Raw genomic sequence first — 16909 nt, 5'->3', positions numbered from 1 at the left:
ATCCCACAATCTCAGGATCCAGGCAGACTTCCAGTCACACTGGTGTCTGAGCAACATTCGTGACAGCTCAGAGACCGTTTCACTTATAGCCCCATGAGCGTGAGTTCGCATCATCAGCTCCCTTCCAGGAATTTTACAAGGTGGCTGGCTGTTGTAGGGATGTGCCATCATAAACATAACAGGCTAGTTGCCTTCTTCCGGGCCGTGCTCTAGTTTCATCCTGGTACTGTGATAAAACACTCTAAATACAAGCAACTTGGAGTGGAAAGGGTTATTCAGCTTTTACTTCCGGGTCACACATTATGACTGTTGAGGGAATTCAAGGCAGGAACTGGAGGTCAGAAACCAAAGGAGGGAGCAGAGAGGAGCGCTTCTTGTGGCTCACTCATATAATCCAGGGTCACCTGCCAGAGGATCAGAGATACACACCCACAGTGAGCGGGGTCCTCCTCTGTCACTTAACATTGAAGACAAACTTTGTCTTCACAACTCACAGACATGCCCACAGGCCAATCTGATCTTGGCAATTCCTCAAAGAAGGTTTCTCCTTGGATGAGTCTGAGCTGTGTCATGCCCACAGTTAAGGCCACCCAGGACAGGTAGCTTGAAGAGTTTTCTGGGACATCATGGAGGACCTCAATGAACAACATTACACAAATATACTTTCACTGCTTTTCTGATTATTTCCTTTGGGCAGAAACCCAGAAGTAAGTTGAAAAGTACAGAAATCCTTAAAACCCAACACTTTCCAGAAAACTGCCCCTGCCTTGGCTCTGAGACACTAAGTAATATCTTCAATGATTTTATAGCTTCCAGTGTTTCACCGCATTTCCCTCTTAATTGGCATCTTCGTCATTGTTATCATTGGAGTTATTACGTGACTTGAATTACCCTCCCTCTCCACTATCCAGTGCCACCTGTGAAGCTGCCCATCCCTCATCTTCACGCCACAGAGGAATGACTGCCAATAGAGGGACCCGACAATGTGATTCGACCCCCTTCAGAGTCAGCCCCTGCCCCCCAAGTCTGAGCTACCTCATCGCGGCGTTGAGCTGACTACATTTCCCTTGGGTACTTTCAGGGGTTCCACTCAACCATGCCTTGTCTAGTTTTCCATGTACAAAAACAGCCCTCTGTATTCTGGACACTGTGATGCCATCTGTAAGAAGATTTCCACATCTCCAGACTCTCCCCCAAACTACAACACAACGCCCCATCACCATTATACAGCAGTGTCCTCTGCAAACCTGGGAAGAATTCTAAACAGCTGTGGCTAACCCCTCCCGCCATGACAGCATCCTGAAGCTTTGACAGCTTCCGTGGGAAAATATCAGTTAAGGCAAAACCCATGGAGCAGTTCTATGAGGCCCAAAACACAAGCTACTTTGAGAACACAAGCTACTTTGAAGACACAGTTCTTGCAAGAGCACATCTCACGGGTACATTGATCCTCTCTGGAAGGAGGTAGAGTAAGAAACCGCATATTCTCTCCACATGGAGACACAAGCGAGCATATCGGGAAGCTTCGTGGCAACTAGGTGGTGAATGAATCACTATCCTGTCATCGCCTCCCCCATAGTTCCCTCATCCAAAGGGCAGAAGCATCTCAAGGGAGAAGAGACCCAAAAGTCACACCTATGACAGAGCCGCACACAGCCAGGCACTGACCACTCAGCACAGGCCAGGGCTGAGGGGACGTCTCTCCTTTCTAAGTTCCACACTTGAGCACCAGTGTGTGCCGTAGAGGAGGGCTGCAGCAATGTAAGGCATCCCGAGGCAAGCTCGACCCAGCACGCTGCACCTCACAGCCAATCGTTTGCTTTCTGCAGCTCAAGTTGGGGAGGTGGATGGGATTTTCCCAGAAATCATTTGACTGCTATGAAAAATCTATGTTCCTGCTGCCCTAAGCATTGCAGGGCATTTGGTCACCTTTACTTCCTCTCAGCATTGCGGTCCTTGCAGCTGAAGGGCTTCCAGGTCCTCATTTTAAAGGTGCCACGCTATTTGGTAGTGCCGTTCTGATCCCCTGTGGTGCCCTTCTTTCAAGGGCACAATGGACCAACAATAGTTGGGAGGATGTGTCTGAGCTTTGAATTGGAAAAACAGGCATTCTGGCCTTCTTCAGTCACCACTCAAGGTTCTGCACTGCAAAGACATGTGGGTCCATGACCCCAGTCCACGGCCCTGCCCATCCTTAGAGCGCCTCTATTACCCTTTAGTAGATTGCCATAGACCCTGAGTACTTAAGGCTGAGTACTTCACATCGGGACGCTCTAGCCAGTCCCTGCAACAAAACTCTCAGACCCAAACCAGGCACTTGAAAGCTGATAAAACTGGGTTTGGTGGCTGCAGAGATGGCTCAAAAGCTAAACACCATTGCCCTTTTGACTTCCCAGGACACAGCATGCACACAGTGCGTATACATGCACGCAGTCCAAACAGTCGTACACATAAAAGTTAAGTAAGCCTGAAGGAAATTTCTAACTGGGTTTGGGAAAAGCTGTATGGACTCTGAGTCAGGTGTGTGCAGCTACCACGGGTTAAACTGGTATCTGGGCTGTGTTATTCTGAGCTTCAACTAAGAAAGACACTCCTGGAATATGATCTAGAGTAGGAAATGGACAAGCCTTCCATCTGCCTTGGTCTGTTACAAGCTTCAAACTCATTGCCTCTGTCACTCGTGCAATGATGAGTCTCAAATACAGCAGATTCCATCCTTTATAATCCAAGAAGAGATCCTATGCAGAAAACCTGATTCAGGCAGAGCCAACCTCGTGCCCATGCCCAGCTCTGTACATGGCCACCCTATCCTTGGGCAGTACTCATGGGGCAACCTACACCAGCTTGCTGACACTCTTCCCCAGGTACCCAGAGCTAGCCCTTTTCCCATCCTAGCTCTGCCAGTCGTTCTGCTGGGTACTTTCTCTTAGGTGGATTCTATTCTTCAAACCCAGGTGTCTTTCCTTCCCCCAAGCCCCGCCTACTCTCACAAGTGGTTCCACCCCTGATTTCTGAGGAGAGCTGCTGGTAACTCCAGGCAGGTAACTTTATTTCCTTCAATGTATTTATACCAAAGCTGCTTCAATAGGCAGCTACGGGAATCTACAAGAGTTCCTGAACAGGCTCATCTCAGCCTTATTAATCCTGTCATAACTCTTCAAAATATATAAGGCATTTTTTGCAGTGAAAAGTTTCAAGTGATAATGTACACACATGCATGCACACACATGCGCATGCACACACAGACACCCACATACACACATATGCATGCACACATAACACCATTTAACTTTGCTTTAGAGACTTGAAACAACCCTTTATCACTGTCTACAGCTCTCTCCAAATTTGTTTCCAAGGCCTATCACAGCCAGCACCTTCACCTGCAAAAGTCATCATCTTACTTTCTGCAACTCTGAGAAAACAAAGCAACCAAAAGGGTCCCCACCCAACACACTCACCTACCACACCCACCAGATAGTTTCCCTTCCCTTCTACTCAGTGTAAGAAGAGGCCTGCCCTCCACAGCCCTACTCCACTGTAGGATGTGGCCTCAAGACCCTGGTGTCACTTGCATCCCCTTAAAAAGGGCCTGTTACATTTTCTATTTTGGAAGCAGACATGCTGACTTTGACCTCCACCCAGTCCTGAAGCTATCATTTCATCTCTTTGCACCTCTTGAGGACAACACTCTACCACAAAGTTATTTATTTTCCTTGAACCCACTCCACCCAGAGAACCCTCAACAGCTAGGTTCGCCCATCAGTCTCCACGGAGCCGAGGCTTAGCTCTCAGCCTCGCTTTTGCAGAAACCATGTCTGACCCTGAGCAGCTCTCCTTTCTTAGAAAGAGCCTCCACCGTGAGTTCCTGAGGCAGGGTCCTCTCTTGCCCCACCTCCCCCTTTCTTTACTTCCTCTCCTTCCTGTTTCCAGGATAATCCTCAATGTCTTACACCCAAGGTCAGAGAATTCTGGTCTGCAGGTCAGATAGATTTGCGGTGGAGTTCTGCTGTAGCTCAGCCCAGCTTACTCCTGCAACTATTGTGTGCTACAGGAGTCAAGTTAAACAGTTGCAGGGAACACAATACGGCCTGCAACGCCTTAAGTATTTACTGTCTGGCACTTTAGGAAGTTTGCCAGCTACTCTTCCCGATCTATAAATACTGCCATTCTCAAAACTCCGTCTTTACCGCCTCTGTACCCGGGCTCTTCAGAGTGAGCCAATCTGGCCCCATGACCTTAAATGCCACTGATGACCCCAAAGCCTTTCTCTAGTCTAAATCTTTCCTCTGGACCCACAACCCACCCTTGCAGTGGATATTCTGATTGGATGTCTCATACATCCTAAAACAAATTCCCCACTCCCGGCCCTGCCAACACCCTCACTCTCCCTCTGTCCTCAGCTCCTATCCTTCCACAGCTCAGATTCATTTCCTGCCCTGTCCCCTCCACTCTCAACTTTCATCCCGCAACCCACACCATCCTCACTTCCCATCCTCTCTCTCTGCCCCAACAAGGACCCCCCCCAACCCCGTCCTTACTTTCTATCCTTCTGCCTGGCTCTGCCACTCCCTCCCTCATACCACAGGCCACCACTCCCACCGTCCTCCTCCCCATCCTCCCTCCCTGCCACCCTACCCTGCACAACCTTTATTCTTTATTTCCTGTCCTTCCACTCATCCTCACCTCCCCCCAGACCCCCCTCCCCAATTGCTCCTTATATAGACCTTTCTGCTTTATTCCAAACCCTTAAATGCATCCTCGAATGGTCGGTCTCTCTCAAACCCAAAGTTCAAGTTGTCAGCACATCCTGCCTGCTCCCTCTTCAAGATATAAATAAAACTTCACCACTGCCAATAATCCCCCACCGTTGCTAGTCAGAATCCTGCTCTCCTGGCTGCCCTCTGCCTACACACGCCTGCTACAGTGTACTCTCAGGATGACAGCCAATGACGCTTTGACAGTGGAGGGCAGAGCTGGAGAAAGTGGAGTCTGGCCTCTGGCCCGGCAGCTACTGCGGACATCCCAGTGTCTCCAACTCTGTAGCCTTTCTGGGCCTGGATTCCTAATCCCCCAGCATCCACATAGACCAGCTCCCCTGTTTCAGGTCTCTGAGAGTGTTGCTATAGGAAAATCTCTTCCGGACACTTCTTCCCGAAGGTGCTCCCTCCTCCCCTGGCTGGCTTTATCTTTCTCCACGCAGACACTAGCCCTCAGTTACATTGACTTGTGGTCTAGCCATCTGTCTCCCCACCTAAGCTCAGAAAGGACGGACCCGAGGGCAGTCTCATCCACAGGTCTAGTCTCACTGCTTAGAGGATTCTGTCCATTCTCCACATCTAGAACATGGAATAAGTGTATACCAAAATGTCCAAAAGGTTTGCTTTGTGTTAAGAAAGTGGGAGGCTATGGAGGAGAAGCCAACTTTTTGTAACATGCAAAATTCCAAGAGCGGAACTGTACCCTAGAGCCCACATGCCCAAGCCAGCCATCTTCCTGGATCACTCAGGGAATGCATTGAATCAAACCAGGGTCCAGTGACACACTGACTGTACAGGCAGAATCCTCCTGCAGCGCCTCCTGGAGGTCAGGAGGGCCATGAGGAGGAGGAGGAGCTTCTGTGAGGCAGACAGAAAAATGCAAAACCAGTTCCTTCCCACCCAGTGTTAGTCACCTGGAGTCCCTGCCGAAGAGCGGTGGATACCTGGGGTGGCGGCAGCGAGGGAACACATGGTAGGTGTCAGTATTACACCACTAGCAAGGCTCACCCAGTAAACCTCAGTTACAGTCCAAGCCTGTTTTCCCCCCTGAAAAACAAGGTGCTCTGACCCAATGTTTACAAATGTAAAACAAAGAGCCACCCTAGACTCTGTCTTTCTCTCCCGTGTGGAACTCACCACAGCTAGAATTTCCCAACTTGTAACTTTAGAAGCAGTTACCCTTAGGACCCGCTGGGAGCACCCACTTATATTTAAACATGCCTCTGGGCATTACTTGCTTACTCTCACCTTGGCCCCCAATTTTCAAGTTTTCTTTTTTTCTCATTGGCTGATAAATTTGAAAGCCCTACGTTCCCGACAGAAGGGGTTGGGATAGAGTGGCAACAGCCCCAAGTCTCCCTTCTGTCTTCCTGGAACCCTACAGGGGCAATTCCTTTTCAACAGGAACGGAATCAAGAACACAGCAGCAGAAAATGAAAGCCCTTAAGACCCCAGGCCACTTCTGCCTCTATGGTCTCCTCCCTTCATGCTCCTCACTGTCACATTGTCCCAGCCTAGGGAACACAAGGGCTTTCTAAGAGAGCAAGTCCTGTCGCAACAGGGTGCCTGCAGCATATCTTAACATCACCGTGGTGCAGCCCGCAACCTTGGCAGTCAGAGGTGTTCCTTGCTCTCTCCTGACTTCAGACATACAGTCCTTAGAGGATGCCCCTCCCACCGTCCAATTAGTCACATCCCTCAAAGCTCAATATTCAGGATGCTTTGTCTTCCTGGGTCTTCTGAGACCATTGTTTCCCTCTCTGATAACTGCGTACCTCAGCGCCTATACTCAGCCTTACATTGTTGGACTCAGCTAAAGGCTGGCACCCATGCGATGTAGCCCACAAGGGCTACGCAAGATGCTAATTCACAGCCCTCCTTTACCAAGGACATGCAGGTCCACGGGAAACCCTTGCTGCTGATAAGCCATGTGCAATTTGCAGGAAGAATTCAGCTGCCCTCACAATTTCATATCCATTCCCTATTGATTTCTTTCCCTGAAAAATGGGGGAGGGGGATATACTCCACCCACATCTGAAGCTTCCAAGTACAAAATACCACATAAATTTGGGCTCTTATTAAAATAAATAGAGCAGCAAATTATGTACACACAGCTCCTCAACCAGCCCCGCTTGCCGCAAGCCTGCCCGCTTTTTTCCCAATTAAGCCTGCAAAAGTCCCAAGGTTATGCCCATGAGAGCCACCACCGGCCCTGCTGTGAGAAAGGAGTCCAGAGACTTCATGTGTCCCAACACACATCATGGAGCCAGCCAGCTGTGTCCTCCACCCCAAGCAAGCTGACTTGGCTCTCCAGAGTTTACGCAACAGAGGAAATCACAGTGGGAAGTGCACACATTCTGGAAAACAAGAACAAATGAGACTCTGGGGCAGGCTGCAGCCGGTGGGGTCGCCTCCGGCTCAGCACCCACAGTCCCCGCACATCAGTGTGCAGCCCCTGTCAGCACGCTCCACACTGTCCTGTGAAGCATACAGAGCTCAGCAAAACAGCTGTTCTGCAAAGACCATGGCATCTAGCACCAGAGAGCCTTGGGTTTGTGCCTACCAATGTCACTCAGGAGGTTTACTACCCTGATTCAGTCACAAGTCTCGCTGAGCCTCAACTTCTCCACTTGGGATGCATGGAAACAAGCGACCGGAAATGCTAAGACAGGTCTAATCGCTGTGACAGATGGCCTGGGCTGTGGCAAGCAGGTGGGCCAGAGGTCACAATGTCCGGCCACCGGAAATGCCTGTTGCCTGTGCAGGGGAACAGAGGATGAGCTCTTTACAGAGATGCGCCTGCTGGATTTCAGGACTGGATTCAATTATCACCTCCCCAAACACACTGAGGACAGGTGCTGCTCTGATGGAGCGAGCACTGAGCCTACAAGGCTGTTACACGTACAGTCCCTGCTTGAACGTCTAGGCTTGGTAGAAGGAATTTAAAAGAGCATCATTTCTCTGTGGAAGAGGAGGCAGAAAGAGTGCCGGAGCTAGAGGGGATGCGGACACCAAGGAAACAAGGCTTCTAGATACAGCAGGACCACTTCACATATGAACTGACCAAGGCAGCATGCACAGGGCTGCACAGGTCTAAGCCAGATGGGGTCCCAGTGCTGAGAGGAGACGTGGACACACGTCCCCAGCCCTAACCCTGAAGCCATCTCCAAATGGGTAACCGCTTGCAAATGAAAAATTCGTTTTCTCCAATGGAGTCTCACTCGGGATATAAACCACTCCTAAGGGCAGGCCCCATGCCCAGCAGTAGATGGCCAACATGAAAAGAAATCAATAATATTTTTAGAGGTTCTTTCTCTCATAATACTTTGTATTATAATTATAAGAACTTATATATAATATAAGTTATATGTAATAGCTTCTGATTTTGAGTTTTCATGGAGATTCTGATGTGTGCATGTGTGTGTCTATGCAGCTGCAGGTGATCCTTGTGCTTTTCTCTGGCTCTCGTTTCCAATTTGTTTTGTCCCATTCTGGTTGGTTTGTTTGTCTTTACTTCTTGGGTACCTGACTGTTTCCTAATGAGAGAGAGGAGGGGAAGGCGGGAATGGGGGAGAGGGGTGAATCTGGGAGGAGGGGAGACCACGATGAGAATATATTGTACGAAAAAAAAATCTATTTTCAATATAAGGAAAGGCCAATGTTTCCGATTTGTAGGATAACATTCTTCCTGAAAGAAATTTGAAAAACTCAAAAAGTGAAAAACAACAAAACACAATTTAGCTGTATCCATTTCTGTGCTGTGGCTTTCCACTCTGCGTTAACTACAATTCCACCCTATTTACTTTTCAATCTTTACTTATTAGACGTATTATCAGCACTTCCGGCATCCTTATATATTATTCCGTGTAGTTTTAATAGCTTCTTTGATTTCCATTTTATAGATGACCCATATTAGATTTAATTAATCCCCCGCACAATGTGTCGTCGGCACGAATACTGCTGAAAGGGAAATTCCTGATTGGAGTGACTCCCCACATCTCTGCTTATTCCTTTAGGGTTAATTCCTTGGCGAAGACCTGCTCGCTGGCATAAAGGGCACTTCCGGAGACCTGTCTCATCTTTTCAAATGATCTCCCCACCAGTGAGGTATATGAATGTCCATTGTTCTCTACAACACTGGGCGGGGCACTAGCATTTTTCATCTTTGCGAATGTATTAGGTAGCCAACAATATCTTGGTTTTAATTTTGCATATTGGTGTCAAGGCTGGTGCATACTCTGGCCACTTACTTCTGTTCTATATGTTTTTGAAGTATCTGCGCAGAAGTCTCTGGCCACTTTTCTATAGACTGAACAGTTTCTAATGTTCTGCAGAATAATAATTCACAGCCTCCTCTGATGATGCCGCACCTGGGCTCTGACCTTCCTCTCCATTAAAGCAGGAATTCTAACACCTCACGTGTAGCCTTTCCCTGTAGCTTGAAATAACTTCCTGCTTTGAATTTTCGTTTGAGTTGTATTTTGTTGGGGGGGGGGGGTGCCTGTGTATATGTCTGTGCAGTTCCCACGGGGGCCAGTAGAGGGCATTGGATCCCCTAGAACTGGAGTTACAGATAGTGAGCCACCATGTGGGTGCCGAGATTTAAACCCCAATCCTCTTTCTGGAAGAGCGGCCAATGCTCTTAGCTGCTGAGCCATCTCTCTGGACCCTTATCCCATTTCCTCTTATCCTATTTCAGTAGCAGTGGCTGGCCTCGTCTCTCTTCTTTATTCCACATCAGCTGGTCCTCGTTGGGACGCGCCTTTCCTTTTCCGGATGTCGTGTGATTCGCAGGGGCAGCAGCATGGTTGTTGTGGGGAACATGTCATGGCAAACAAGGGGAAAACAGTGGTAACTTTGCGGAGTTGGTGCTCTCCTTCTTTGTGTGGGTTCTAGGGATCGAACGCAATTTCTCCAGCCGTACAAGATCTCCTGCCGGCCTCAGGCAGTCCATGGGCCGTGCACAGTGAGCTGCTTTCCCAAGGAGCTCCGTTCCATGCAGGCAAAATGCCCTTCTCTAATAACTCGCATCCTCCCTGGAATTCAGTTGAAAGGCAATGAAGACGCCTGCAGAAGTCACCTTGGCCCTGGGAGTTTTCCAGACCTGAGCTGGAAGTGTCGTTAGTGAGCCATCTCACTGACCTCCCTGTTGCCGCCATCTTTCCGTAGGCACCTGTCATTTTTCACCTGTCCCAGGCTGGCTCGTCCCTTCTTAAGCCCCGCCCCAAACCTCAGCTTCTCCACTTGGCGGCTACCCAGGCTATTATTCCTAGGTCCAAACGAGACTGTGTCGTTTCTTGCCTGAAACCCTTCTACCCCCTCACCGGGCCAACAGGACCCTTCCTACCTGGCAAGCACCCAAAACCCTACTTCCTATACTCCCCCAAAAGACACATCTTATATATTCAGATACAACAGCACCCAGGTATTTCAGGCATGCTGTGCTGTTATCACTTGCTTTTGAGATGTGCACACGTGGCTCACCTCTGTCCATCCCTCTCTCATGGAGCTGATAGCAAATTACCTTTGACCTATTCTCAATCATTCCTTCCAGAGACCTGCCCCAGACCAATAAGCTATGCTGAACCTCACACCCAAGACAAAGATCTTATCTACTTAAACACCTATTTCAAGTACAGTCCACAGCATCAAAACGGAGGCGGGAACTGTGGATGCAGGTGAAGGTCACTCTGAAGGACAAAGACACGATGAACCACTCTGGGGGCTTGCAGATATATCTAATGGATTTCTCAAAGTTCTCCCTCAGGTGTGGTTACTCCACTCTCCCTCTGCAGATAGACTCCAATTCCTCCAATTCCTTCCTCTGGGTCTTCCAGAGCTCCCTTGTGGTCCAGCTTGCACCCCAGGGAACCTGTCTGACCAGCACAGTACGATGCCTGCAAGGCCTTTCTTCCTTAGGCTCCTTTACATCTCTACAGCCATTCCTTGGGCAGACATCCTGCCCTGCAGCCAGAATCTAAAGACTTCTTACATGATGCTCAGCTCTTGCACACTCAGAGATCAGGAAGTGAAGATCTCCCCCAGCTGCTGCCTAATCTTGTCGGAAGGATGAGGCTCTTCCCCTCACCCCACAGACAGCCAGACTTTAGGCCCTGAGAACACTCCTGTGGGCCAGCCCTCTGCCTTCTATTAATGTTCCACACATGTTCTATTTGTTCTGAAGGTAATGGTGAAGTATTTTATTCGTGGGATGACCCCTGTCATGGGACTTTTTTGTCCCAATATTTCCGTGAAGAAGTTGAATGGATAGCTTCAATCTCTAACCACCGTAAGATTCAAGTTCAGTATCTCTCATGATTTCCCTGTCTCTCTTCTTGATGCTCCCTTCTCTATCTAGTCCCTTCTTCTTGTTCTGGGTTGTGACAGAAATGCTGCCGTGTGGCCCAGCAGCAACACTGCAGAGTCCCCAGGGATGGCAGAGCAGCCTCCTCCCAAGCCATGACCGGAGATGGAACAGTAGACTGTGTAAATTACAGAAAGTGTAGTCAGGTGCGTGTGGGCAATGGACGCTGGAGACAGCACAGGGCCAGCAGGGGGTATCAGTGAACTATCAATGAACAGTGTTCAGTTGCAGGTGTCAATCTCTGCTGTCCAGGTAAAGAGACGGGAGGAGTCAAATGAATCAGTCTGTTCCACTTGGGAATAAAAAGGAAATGAGCTACAAAGAAAATAACCCCAATTCTGAAGAAGAGGAAGAATGCTTACCTCTGGTCTCAGTTCTGTCACGGATTCCCTAGGTGATGCCACCAAATGCTTTTACCTCTGTGAGATCATTTGCCAGGTCTGCAAGGAATGATTCCAGCAGACAGAGGATCCCTAGGCGATGGGCAGAATGTTCCCCATCCAGGTGGCAGCCAGCTCAGGGCAGAGGGAGGGGGTTCTACCAAGGGACCTGTGAGGACCCCTGCATTCCTCACGCACCCCCAAACACTTCAACTTTCAGCCCCGAAGCCGAGGGTGCAGTTTGGGAGAAATCATCGTAGGGTTTCTCCGGGAGAGAGATGGAGCCCGAGACTCAAGGAACCCTGTCCTTCCCCTGCTCACGGTCCTCCAGCTCCAACTCCGGCTCACACCTTCTGCTTATCCTTCTCTTAAAGAGTATCTTGGAGGCTCACAACCTTCCCTTTTTTAAAAAATTCTTGCTGATGGAAAATGCTTCCTCATACCTAATCTAAGTCCATCTGCTGCAATTTCTGTCTATTTTCTCTCGTTCAATCCTTACTGGAGATTGAGAACAGCTGGTCGCCATCCTCCATATAACATCCCCTCCTAAACCAGAATCAGTTATGACATCACCCCTCAGCCTGGGTTTTTTTTTTCTTTTCCTTCTTCTGACATACCATCCACTGTGCCTCCTGACCTATCTTCGTAGATTCTAGCTCAGAAAGTATGGCCAGTCACCATGGTAGTATGGGAGGCTGCAGAGAGCTGTGGCCTCCACAGCAGGAGGTGGACTCCCTGGCAAAATCAAAAGAGAAGGTAACTGTGGAAAGGGACCCAGAAGAACACAGTCCAATCTCTTTACATAGGAAAAAACTAAAAGTCAAAGGAGCCGATGAGTGCAATGCCAAGATCACACCCCAGGGCTCAAGTGCCAGACCCAATATTCCTTGTTTGTTTGTTTGTTTGTTTGTTTGTTTGTTTGTTTGTTTTTGATAGTGGTGGTTTGGGGGGGCGGGGGTAGAAGCTCCTTACATGGCCTAAGCTTGTCTTAAACCCCAGATCTTCCTGCCTCCACCTTCTAGTCACGAGCCACTCACTATCCGCAGCTAAAACCCCAACTATGACCACAACTCCCTGCGTAGCCACGGCAGTGTCTCAGCTGACAAGAAAAAGGCCACACTCTCTCAGTTTGCATCTTCCCAGTTCTGTCTCTCCTGTCCTGCCAGCAGATGCTGAACTTCTTCTACAAACATCTTTTGGGGGTTTTGCTGTTTTTGCTAATACACAGCTACTCGATATGAATGTATTCCAGAGGTAGCGTGGTGTGGTCTACAAAGACAGAAGAAAGACTCCAACGCCCCTGTAAGTTACACTGTTAACTTAGTGTAAGGAAGTAGATTTGATCTTTTCTAATTGCCGGTAGCTTACAGAGAAAAGAGCACAAAGAAACGGAGAGAAATGGCAAACAAACTACACTGTCCACTAATGTTCCCGAGGTCAGGCCCCAGCTGGACCGTCTGGAAGCTGTGGAAGGGGGATGGATGGAGGAGTGGTCCCAGGACAGAAAAGCAGCAGGAGTCCTATGCCTGGCAGAAATCACCTTTGCCCCGAGGCATCTGCCATGTCCACCTCACAGAACCTGCAGCCCACACCCACGAACGCTACAGAGGTCTGAGTTAGAACTGAACTTGCTGAAAGATTACCTCATCGGGATTCCACCCGGCACTCCCGGATGGCTAACTCAGCATTCCCGGCGTCTCTGGTCACTCTTTCTGAAAGGTGGTGAACAGGGTGTCTATGAGGAAATCTCACCTAGGGTGTCCTGAGATGGTGGGAAGAACCAGAACAGAGGAAGGAAAAAGACTGACACCTACCTATCAAATCAGTAAGGTACCTGCGTCAGGGGAACTAAGTCCCCAACTGGGATGAAGGATGAGGTGTGGATACGCAGAAAGGTGCGTCAGATGAACTAGTTACTCATAATTCTAGCTTTGAACCCTGGAGGACACTCGAGCACGGAGAACACTGATCGTGGATTTCCAAACAGCCTTTTGCCATTTCGAACAAACAGTTCGACTTTCAAGGATGTTCCCGACTGCCTCAAACCTGCAGACACACCCTCCCTGAGGAGAGCTGGGAAATTCAGACTTCCGCCAAGAGAAAGAAGACATCATGACAGCGTTTACCAAAACGCCTAACCCAATAAACGTGCTGATTTGATTTTCCCAAAACCACAAAATTAAATTTTAAAAGAGAAAACAAAAGGACACCCCTCTGATAGAAATTTTAATGTTTTCAATCCTGTTTCTGGGCATGATTTTCTTTAGCAGCAAAATCGGCACGAGATGATGAGATCGAAGCAGGCTGGTAAAGAGATTACTTATTGACGTGGATAGGGATGACAAGGAGGATGGTGGGCACTGAGGTCCAGAGGGGTACGAAGTTTCTTATCTACCAGGGCGATCAATCACACTGGCCTTGGAACAGCAGAAGGATGGAGCCCTTCCACGACACAGTAGCTCAGGACAGAAGCCCTTGCTGGCCAACTGGGCAAAAAGAAAAACCCTACATCGATGCCCGGTACCCACCCAGCTTCCTAGCTGAAGCTTTCATGCTCAATTTGATAAAATGACAACCAACAAATTTAATCTCCTGAGCATCCATCAGCCCCTTAACACGCGAGCAAGCACCCAGCCTCACAGGAGTTAATCAGCCACAAGCCACGATTACGTTCTCCACCGCAGAGGTTCAGGGTCCTAGGGTTTGTGACCACACTGCCCACGGAAAAGCTACAATGAGGGTGGTTTGAGTTTTGTCAATTACTCTACAGCTCCTATACTCATTTTTTTAAGCTTAAGTTGTTATTTTAATGATCTCTGTTCCAAATGAGGAATTACAAGGAAGAAGAATGAGGGGGAGGAGAGGGAGAGAAAGCCAGTGCTCCTGCGTGTCCCACTTGTACTTCCCAAAGCTCCCTGGGCTCCCTCCCCCACCCAGCCTTTCCCTCTGTGGATGAGTCACCACAAGGAGCTGTTTTAAAACGCCTTCCTTTAATGTTCCCTATCATGATAGACATCAACAGATCGCAGATTGGCATAAATTGAAGGGAGACCCTAAGTTCTGCTCCTGGATACCTCTCAAACTCAAAAGCTTTCTTCAATTTATACCTATGTTTATTACAAAAACAGAACAAAACAAAACAGGGTGTCTGCATTCAGGTCGCTTTCTCGGTACTGAGTACTGTCCCCATGTCCCCTTTGGGGTCATATACCTTACGTCACAGAGGGGGGAAAAGTGCTTTAGAACTGCCCCCCAACCACCTAAAAAAGTTCAGCTCCACTCAGGGACCTTGGATAGCAGGAGTCATGCTATGCTGAGCCTGGGATTTGTTTTGCTACTTCCAGCCAACACGTGCACAAAAGAGGTCGGCCATCCCGACCAGCTGCAACCGCACAAGACTAGACGGCTATTTCTTCAGCCACTGGGACTAGAACTTACAGAATAACAATCCCCACCCAAAACGGTTGCCAAAAGGGAGAGAAGGAGAACCTGTTGTGTGTGGTAGTGAAGAACGGAAGGATTGAAAGTGGAAATGATGTGTGTGGCAGAAGAATCAAGGCGGTCACACCTCTGAGGCAGCGCGAAAGGTGTCGCAGGGACGCGGCAGTGTTGAGAACCCCTCCCAGCCCCCCCCCCCCCCCCCCCACACCTCTGAGGCAGCGCGAAAGGTGTCGCAGGGACGCGGCAGTGTTGAGAACCCCTCCCNTTCCTTGGCACCCCCCCCCCCCCCCCCCCCCCCCCCCGCCGCCGTTCTCTACCCTGGCTTCAAGTCTGGGACAGAAATCAAAGGGAAGGAATTCACCTGGACCCACATCCCCCGAATCCCAGGGACTTGTCATATCACCTGGGGACTGGAAGCATCAGAGGATGTCGCAGGTATGACACACCACTGGGTGCCTCATAGCGATGGGCACCAGGAAATAGCTGTGTGGGAGAGCAAGGAGTCCCGGGCCGAGTATATCACCTTCACCAGCACTGGGGACACCACCTCCTCCTCAAGGTCCACTTACCTAGCAATTCCCTGTGGCAAAGGTGGACTGAAAGGCACTTTTATCAAGTATCAAAAGTGGGTCTCAGTGAAAGTGAGGCCCTTGTAGCCCCACAGTGTGGGACAGTCAAGAACTGGTGAGCATTTTACTTGAAGAGCAGTTACCAGAAGCAGTGTGAGCAGGGACTCCAGCACCATCTTCCTGCCACAAGTCACCTGTGCATCTAGATAAAACTCGCCCCCAGCAGCTTCTCTCTCTCTGCAGCCTGGCTTCCTGAGCTGTGGGACCTCAGAATTCCTTTCTCTGACTGGAATGTAAAGTGCCCTGAGATAAAATTCAGCCCCGTCCCCGCTGTTTTTCGGGGTATGTATACCAAATCAAGAAAGTCTTCCAGAGTGTTCAAGAGCTAACCAATGAAGTCATTTCTTTGTCGATGGCAAGGGTTTATTTCTCACCAAGTTGGGTGATACGCAGAGCAGATGGATATTCATGGGGTCAAACGGGACAGGCTCCTACACCCTGTGAAATTTCTCTTTTCACCCAAAGAAGACTGATGGAGAAAGAGTGGGCAAAAGTAGCCCAGGAGAAGATGGGAAAAGTTTGACGAACGTCTGGAGTTGAAGGGTCATAGTGCTTTGGGCAAGGCAAGTCAAGGTACAGCGGGCAGGGCAGACCCGATGGCAGAAAATCCAATCAAACCAAGCTTGCTTCTGGAACTAGTTCATGGATATGGTCACAGCACAGCAGCATTCTAGCCCAGGAAGCCACCGATCTGGGGTCCAGCCTTGGTCACCCAGCAAATGTGAGTCTACACCCTAACCCCGCAGGTCATCTAGCCCCAAAATCAGACCCATTTGATGGTACTGGGCGCTGCTAATTAATAGTAAACAAACCCAGCTCTTGACGGCGCAGAAGTTTTTCCAAATTGTGGGCTTGTTTTCCTCCCAACAAAAAAACAGCGGGTCTCTACCTTTGTCACCTTTCCTCCCCTTAAACTTTTCTCTTCTGTCTGCAATCCCTCCACCTGTGCTAACTGCAAGCCTGTACGAAAACACAGCGGAAGCAGCCCCCTCTCCCGGGACACAGATAAAGGTACCTTCTCCGAGAAGCTGGGGGGCTCGCTCTCGTCCGGAGGCTCGCTGCCCGGCCGAGCGCAGGAGGACGCAGCCGGGTTGGAGCACGCTGAAGATGCTGCGTTCCTGCCTCTGCGACCAGACCTTTCAGCAGCTCGGACCAACTGTGCTAGCGATGCACTTAGCAATTATCGGCTGGCGCCGACGCCCCGCCTTCTGCTCTTGTGATTGGCTCTCCAGTCCCGGGCAGGACTGCATTGGTCTTGGCCGACCTCACTCATTGCATTCGGCTCCTACTATTATCTAAGCCATCAAAGGAAATAATTCCATGTTTCATTGACAACCT

At 49.4% G+C, this 16909-nt stretch overlaps 1 protein-coding gene across 1 annotated transcript in view; it reads right to left on the bottom strand.

Annotated features, from left to right (window-relative positions):
- The window catches only part of Zmat4 (zinc finger matrin-type 4), a 344011-nt gene extending 327329 nt beyond the window's left edge, over positions 1-16682 (bottom strand). The window contains exon 1 of the mRNA XM_050146665.1: positions 16587-16682. The gene's annotated coding sequence lies outside the window, so the exon portion shown is untranslated. The remainder of the gene's footprint in view (positions 1-16586) is intronic.
- Between the last annotated feature and the right edge of the window lie 227 nt (positions 16683-16909).

The sequence above is a fragment of the Alexandromys fortis genome, unplaced genomic scaffold, assembly GCF_014885135.2.
Source record: "Alexandromys fortis isolate MF-2015 unplaced genomic scaffold, M_Fortis_MF-2015_v1.1 scaffold_55, whole genome shotgun sequence".
Classification (NCBI taxonomy): domain Eukaryota; kingdom Metazoa; phylum Chordata; class Mammalia; order Rodentia; family Cricetidae; genus Alexandromys; species Alexandromys fortis.
The sequence above is the reverse complement of the archived record's forward strand: the minus strand, read 5'-3'. Positions and strand labels throughout refer to the sequence as shown.